At 35.0% G+C, this 8,176-nt stretch overlaps 1 pseudogene across 1 annotated transcript; it reads right to left on the bottom strand.

Annotated features, from left to right (window-relative positions):
- Positions 1-1,949: 1,949 nt before the first annotated feature.
- LOC143571796 (zinc finger CCCH domain-containing protein 63-like) lies at positions 1,950-7,572 on the bottom strand (annotated as a pseudogene). Its single transcript, XR_013142157.1, has 9 exons — positions 7,165-7,572; positions 5,602-5,697; positions 5,427-5,516; positions 5,245-5,346; positions 5,021-5,167; positions 4,148-4,267; positions 4,000-4,059; positions 3,099-3,196; positions 1,950-2,189 (listed from the first exon to the last, which is right to left on the bottom strand). The product of XR_013142157.1 is annotated as a zinc finger CCCH domain-containing protein 63-like (transcript).
- Between the last annotated feature and the right edge of the window lie 604 nt (positions 7,573-8,176).

Below are 8,176 nucleotides of genomic sequence, written 5' to 3'. Positions count from 1 at the left end.
CTTAAGAGCATCGGTGGCGTCCCATTAAAGACCTTCTCATCCAAGCCTTCTAAACACTCCAGAGCGTAACAAAGCACATTGCTTCAAACACCTTCGCTTTCTTATTGAAAACCGTATACTCGTAGAGATCAAAGATGTCCTAAACACTAAAAGCAAAATTAGCCCGGATCATACACCACAATGGCACAACTTGCCACACATCCTTAGCAAGTCGACACAAAACAAAAATATGTCCCACGGTTTCCTCGTGATCCTCATGCAGTGGACATTGAACCGAGCCACCCGACATTTAAATTCCTCTTTGCTAGCTCAACAAGTGATGGTAATCTCTCTCGGCCTACAAGCCATGCCAAGACCAAACCTTCTTTGGACCCAATTGTTCCACTTAGTTACCAGAGTGGGCCCCGAATTACAATGATCACCTATATTTTTCTTTAAATCTCCACCACCATTTTGCTAACATTGCAAGCTTCGCATCCCTTAGAGACCCTAACCCGAGGCCTCTTTTCTAGAAATGGTGCTATTACCTTTTTCCCAACTACCCAGTTTATTAGCGTTCTATCCTCCATGCAGCCCCACAAAAATATTTGCCTTAACCTGTCTAGTTTCTATAGCACACCTTGCAGAGCTCGGTATAATGAGTTAAAAAATATGTTGGTAATAAGTTCAGGACCGATTTTATTACGGTCAACCTACCCCCATTTTGAAGTTTTAAAGGAACTTGTCAAATACCTTTTGCTTTTCAAAAAACAAATAAGTAAATTTTAAAAGTTGTTAGAACGGTTGCTCCCCCGGGTCTGGGCCATCTCCAGTAAATCCTCGTTATTTAACTTTGTGCCAAAGACACGACATTTTGACAAATTAATTTGAAGTTCATACCGCATAAAAGCACCGGAGAATTCTTCTAAATGTTACCGCATTTAATAGGCTTTATAACTTATTTATAATTCTATGACTATATTTTTTGAAATGGATAGAAATATCATTGTCAGAGCCTTGACTTATTTATTATTTTGTTGCTACCGTTACAAATGTTAACTTTCTTTTTCTTATAACACGAATGATCCATGTGATATGGCCACCAGTTACGGTTTTAGTTTTCACTTTCACTCTAACGTTACCCGAAAGTAAACAGTAAGACATGGTCATCTACGGTTTTAGTTCCCACTTTCACACTCAAGCGTTACCTAAAAGCAAACAGTAATAACAAAAACCACATTAAATAAAACTTCAAATCCAAAATTACAATACAAGCATATCACATAAACTATCTATAATTCTTTCTTTCGGTTACAATTACAGAATGAATCAATAGAGTGCAAAATGCAAATTGGTTTTCAAAACAGCTTACTTATTAAAGATGTCTTACAAAATTACTCAAGAAGTCATCTACGCATACAAGTCAACAGCATATAAAGAGAAAAGAGAGCTGTAATAAACTAAATACATCCAAAATATCATCTTCTAACTTTGATTTAAACAAGAGTGAATATTTATTAACATAAACAAACAAACTAACAGAGAAAGTCTTTCCAAGACTTTTTTTGTAGCACAAATGATAACTCACAACCAACCCTGTCATTATCTAAATCAAGCAGATAACCAAAATTTTTAAAATAGTGTAGGCACACAACACTTCTATATAAAGTATAAACCGAATGACGACTTCTGGAAGAAGCAAAGCCAAAAAGCTTCTACTATGAAACCTCAACTAATAAAAGAACTGTCCAACATGTTACAATAGCAACAACATGCCTACAATTTCATCAACCTTTTTTCTGGGACTTACAAACCGCATTCATAATTATGTTATACAAAACGAGCCGATAGAAAAACCAATATGGCAAGGGTAAAGCTGTATCTAAATCAAGCGGGTGTGGTTGTGTTTGTCCAACATGTTACAATAGCAACAACATGCCTACAATTTCATCAACCTTTTTTCTGGGACTTACAAACCGCATTCATAATTATGTTATACAAAACGAGCCGATAGAAAAACCAATATGGCAAGGGTAAAGCTGTATCTAAATCAAGCGGGTGTGGTTGTGGTTGTGTTTGTGGCTGATTGGTCAGCCAGCCACTGCCAAACTCTCACTTCTCCTGTTCCGTCTCCCGTGAAGAATATATTTGGGCCGCTGTGTATAGATCTGATCTCTTGCTTTGCGTATATTTTCCCTCTTTCTGAAAACCTAGTATTATTAAAAAGAAAAACAAAACATCAGTTATTTTGCTTTATTCAAGTGATGAAATTGACTGTATGTGGTTATAGATGTAACCGAACCAAGCTGCTTGTGAGCTACTAAAAATCGGCTCGCTAAAAGCTCAAATTGAGCAGCGCTTAAACGAGTTTGAGACTATAAATAAGGTTGACTAATAAACAAGCCGGTACCCAAATTTTACTTATCGAGCTCGAGCTGGTTGGTGAACCTAAACAGGCCTGTTATTTATATAAAAAAATTATTATGTAAAAACATATTTTTAATAATAATGATTATCATTATTCTACATAAAATACTGATAAAAATAACAAAAAAAAATATAATATTACGTTATATATATTATCTAGAAAAAAACAAGGTAAAATAACTAAAAAGGGGTGGGATCCCGTACAAATAAAATTAACCTACTAAACACATATATAACTAGTGTAATTACAGTTTTGAACTAGAGTAAATAACTAAAACGTATATAAATTAATAAAAACTGATAAGCGAGCCAAGCCAAGCCAAGCCAAGACTGAGTCCGAGCTTAAAAAACTACTCACTAGCCGAACTCGAGCATTAAAAATTGAGCTCAAAACATACCCAAGTCGACCTTGACTTATTTACACACCTAAGTGTGTACCGCTTGATTTAAAAACCGTCATTAGGCATTGCACAGTCTACAACCAAAAAAAAGCTTTATGTGCAACCAAAAGTTATATCTCTTTTGCATATCAGCTTTTTTTTATCAAGTAACCATTCATAATTCTTTTAATCCCGTGATTAGAGACCCTAACTTTGACCAAATTTGACCAACAAATAGCCTCATGCCTCACACGCGCTTTTTGAAACCAAAATGTACCACAGTTCTACATTAATAAATGTCGGAAAACTTACGATGGCAGATCATACGCGCGGACGGTGTTGTCATTGCAAGAACAAAGCAGGACAGGCTTCGATTCCAAATCATGCATCCCACATAGTGTTAACAAGCCCTGCACAAGGTAGAAGAAACATCATGATACTACTTGTTATAAGTATTAAGAAAACTAAGTGTCAAAAGCTATGCATGTTTGTGATCTTTCCTAAATCCAATGCATTAAGATTCATGGTTGGAGATAGGAATTCTTGGAGAAGTAGGATCAAAGTTAAAGATTTTTAGGGACAAATGAGCACCTTAAGGCCTCTATTTATCTTATTCTACTCACACACCATATAGTATTATTATTATTTATTATTACTATTATTGTTTTTATTATTACTATTTTTATTAGTATTATTTTATTATTATTAATACTACTATTATTATTATTATTACTATTTCATTTACTATATATTGCCTCATACATATGTATTACAGAGCTGAGGGTCTCTCTGAAAGCCACCTCTTTATCCCGTTGGATAGAGGTACGGTGTGCCTACATCCCACCCTCCCACCTACTTATAGCTTTGCTGTTGGTGGGACTAAACTGGGTATGATTGATTGATTGATAAGATTCATGGTCTGTCACGTATAACTATAAGTTCCATAAAAAGAAATACCAGCAACATTATGATTCTTTTCTGCATAATTCTCTGCCATAAATCCTAAATTTGTTTATTTTATAGCTAAAACGTCTGCTTGCCCCGTATTTTTAATATTACACAGGATAATCTAAGTGCTATTAGACATAGTTATGTTTTACAAGTTTAACTAGTGCATAACAGATTATTTCAGGAGATAATAAATTATTAACAAAACAAAAAATATAAAATGAAAAATCAGTCTCTAGCTAGAACAAGAGTTGATATAACATACATGTTCTTCATTATGCGTGTAAGTTACTTCCAAATTGCCACTGTTGGTAGCCGCCCACACCTTCATGAGTAAGCAAAACAAGCAATTTTATACAAAATGTAAGATTAAGAACCTTAGTCGATATAGTATAAAGTTAAGGTGTCAAAACCTTTATTGTTTTGTCTAGGGAACATGATAGAAGAAACTGATCCCAGCAAAGAACGTACATGACAACATCAGCATGATCAGTCAATGTTTGTAGACACTGCAAATTCTCAAGGTTCCAAACCTGAAAACAAGTCATGCAGATAAAATCAGGAATAAAGAAAACAAGTAAAACATCAAAATTGTTCATTTGACCCGTTTGTGACCAAGTACAGCCCAAATCAAGCCACCCGTTTAACCATTTGCCTAAATTCATTAAAGCGGTGTCTTTTAAAAACAAATTACTAAAAATTAATCAAAAGGTTATAATACTCATTTGACCAATTGTTGACAATACACATGAATCGACCCGTTTACCATTTGCCTAAATCCATTAAAGCAGTTGTCCTTTAAAAACAAATTACTAAAACATAATCAAAACGTCAAAAGCGCCAACTTGACCGGTTGTTGACAAAGTACGCATGAATTGACCTGTTTGCCTGAGTCCAAAGGTTATAATACTCATTTGACCAATTGTTGGCAATACACATGAATCGACCCGTTTACCATTTGCCTAAATCCATTAAAGCAGTTGTCCTTTAAAAACAAATTACTAAAACATAATCAAAACGTCAAAAGCGCCAACTTGACCGGTTGTTGACAGAGTACGCATGAATTGACCTGTTTGCCTGAGTCCAATAAAGCCATTGTCTTTAAAAAATACTACCATAAAACAAATAAAAAACTACAATAAAACAAATAAAGAGGTCAAAGACGCCCATTTGACAGGTTGGTGACACTCTACAAGCTAAACCGACCCAATTACCCATTTGCTTAAATCCGTTTAAGCAATTGTCCATTTATGAAATAAAAAAATAACATGTAAACGTAAACTTACGCGTATTGACTTGTCCATTGAGCCCGAGTACAACCGATTGCCACCAACAACCAGGGTCACAACAGCTGATGTGTGCCCTTGAAGAGAGGCGGCCGGCTCGAAACAATGAGTCGCGGGATTATATTTCCAAGCGAGGATATTCCCATCCTGCATCAACCCTCACATTCTCAATTAAACTATACAAAACCCATTATTAAATTATAACCCCTCATTCAAAAACTCACCTGAACACCAGCAAATAACAAATCACTCCCCACCACCAAAGAATAAACCTGCCCGACTGGTCCATTTAAACTCAACTCAGCAGACGTTTGCACATTCCACGCCTAAAACAATAATCCAACACAACGTTAAAGCATAAAAAAGATTCAAGAAACAAGATTATTTAAACGGTTGATAAAACTACCTTAACAAGATTGGGCAATCCCACAAACATCCACGGGCCTTCACTGAGCATACACCCCACTTCACCACTCAAATTAATAACCCCTGCACACTACAAAAAACCCAAAACAAATCACAATAAATAAACCAAACAAACAAAATTAACAATATAAATTACATTGTTAATAATAATCAACCTGTCCTGATTGGCAATCCCAGACCCGAACGGTCTCGTCTCTACTCCCGGTATACAATTTATCCTATCCAGCCGGTAGTGCAATACCACTAACAATCTACAATTAATCAACAAAAAATAGGGGTGAGTTCAACATCTAGATTAGTCGACAATGGTTTCTTGTGACAATAATCAGGCACATTAGGGCTGAGCATGGTTCGGTTCGATTATTAAACGAAACCCAAACCCAAACCAAAACCGAAGTAATCGGTTTTTGAATATACAAACCATTCGGTTTTCCGGTTATTTTCGGTTTCGATTCAGTTTTTTTCAATTACATGTAGACATTGCAAAAAAAAATTAAAAATGAAAATGCATATTTTAAGCTTGTATAAGAACGTATTAGAGTACCACATATATATTGAATTCAAAAAACAAAAATAGGCACGTGTTACGTGGAACTATACGAATACAAAGTTGCTAAATAAAGTTTTAAATTAAATAGAGTTCTTAATTAAAAAGCATTATAAGTTTAGTCCCAATCTTCATTCATCATCTTATTTATCTTCAAAGTTTAATCTATTCCTCATCATCTTGATAATCTTTATCACCATCAATCAGTTCGGTTCATCGGTTTTTCAAAAATTATAACCGAATCGAAACCGAAAATTCGGTTTTTCAAAAAAACAAAAAATTAACCGTCAATTAATGCTTCAGTTTGGTTTTTCCGGTTAATTCGGTTTTCTGCTCACACCCCTGGGGCACATCTTACTAGTCACTCTTATTTTATACAATTTCATCCCCATTATAAACAATGTTTGTGTGATGTATGAAACTTAGGGATTCATAGCCTCTTAATGGTTAATAGGTAACCTTAAGTCTGAATGATTAAGAGACTACCTCTTAATGGTTACCTCTTAACCATTCAGATTTGAGGCTACCTTTGAACCATTAAGATGTTATGAACCATTAAGAAGTAGCCTCTTAATGACCATTAAGAGGCTACCAAACAGCCCCTTAATATAACTTATAGAAAACGGTGATTATTATTATTTTTAATCACTTATAAATTAAATAAAAAAACCTAACCCTTACATATTTATAAAAGCTCACAATTTATTTATTTACATAATTTACAATAAGGGTGTGAAAGAAACCGAAGAAACTGACCCAAAACCGAAAAAAACTGAAAATTTTAAACCGAAAAAACCGAACCGAAACAAAAACCAACGGTTTGGTTTTATGTTTTTTAAAAACCGAAGTAATTTATAAAAATTTAACAAATATCCAACTCAAATATTTTTGGTCAAATGTATAATAATCAACTAGTTAATAAATCTCAAAAAACTATTTACACCTAGATTCATTATTTTTCAGTTAAACCTTTTTTCGGCCTACAAATTTCAAGATCGAATGGCAAAAACCAAAGCCGAACCGAGACCAAAAAACTGAAACCCAACGGTTTCGATAACCCAAAAGGCAAAGTTTCGGTTGTGTCTTCTAATAATGATGAATTAAAAAGATTAGCTTAAAAGCAAGTAATTTGAATGTAAGAAAGCCAAGAAAACATTAAACTGAATCATACCTTCTGGTGACCTTGAAGCTGTGTCAACATCTTAAAACTGCCAGTACACCATGAATGCAAAAACCTACACCTGTCACCAAAACTACAACTCCCTTGCGTACAAAACTTGCAGATCTTATCTTTCTTATCAGCACTTCCTCTACTATTATTATTATTATTCCGACCCCACGTGTTAAAACCACCACCGCCACCGCCTCGCCGTGCAGCCGTGGTGGAGCGTTGATCCTCAGCCGTGGGAAGCGGTGGCAGTTGCCTGCCCGCCAATGGTAGCATACTTTCTGGTTTTGCTGATGTGGGTTTGGACCTAACCGGTTGAAAACCCGTTTTCCGCCGTCGTAATCCATCTATTTACGATGGATCATCAGACAGGATAGAATTTGGGGGTTTTGGGATAAGAGTGAAATTGGAAACTGGGTTGTTGAGATATATGATGTGGGTAGCGGAGAATTTGGGGAATTAGGGTTTATTGGGAAGAAGATCAAGAACCCTAATTATCGAATTGAAAAGGAGGGTAATAATAATATTGAATTGATGGGTTAAGTGAGAGAGAGAGTAAGTTTTGGATGTGTTGTTTTTATATGGGATTGTTTTTGAGGCGTTGATTTAACGCCTAGTGTAATGGCGTAGAGTTGTGTTGGATTGATTAATTTGTCACGTGTGGTGGTTTGGAAAATTTGGGATGGAAAGAATAATGCATGGTTTATTCTATTATATTCGACTTGTCTTGTCTCGTTTTATAATTTTAAATAACAAAGGTTAGTAAAGTCATGATACGGATAATATAATAACTAGATTCTTACCTCGGGTCCACCTTTTTAACTAGATTCTACATAACAAAACACCATGAACCTTGTTACAATAACTAGGATCATAGGATGATGATAATAAAACTCAAACCCAATGTGAATATCTGAAACCCAAAACATTTAGGACATATAATATCCGTCTCATTAGGGTTTATAACAATTACTAGTTGTAACCGATTGATAATTTTTTGATTCTTTATGAAGTA

This window comes from Bidens hawaiensis, unplaced genomic scaffold (genome assembly GCF_021521415.1).
Source record: "Bidens hawaiensis isolate Kalapana, Puna unplaced genomic scaffold, B.hawaiensis_p1.1 tig00025583_1, whole genome shotgun sequence".
NCBI lineage: Eukaryota > Viridiplantae > Streptophyta > Magnoliopsida > Asterales > Asteraceae > Bidens > Bidens hawaiensis.
Note: the sequence above shows the minus strand (reverse complement) of the source record. Positions and strands in the feature narration are given on the sequence as shown.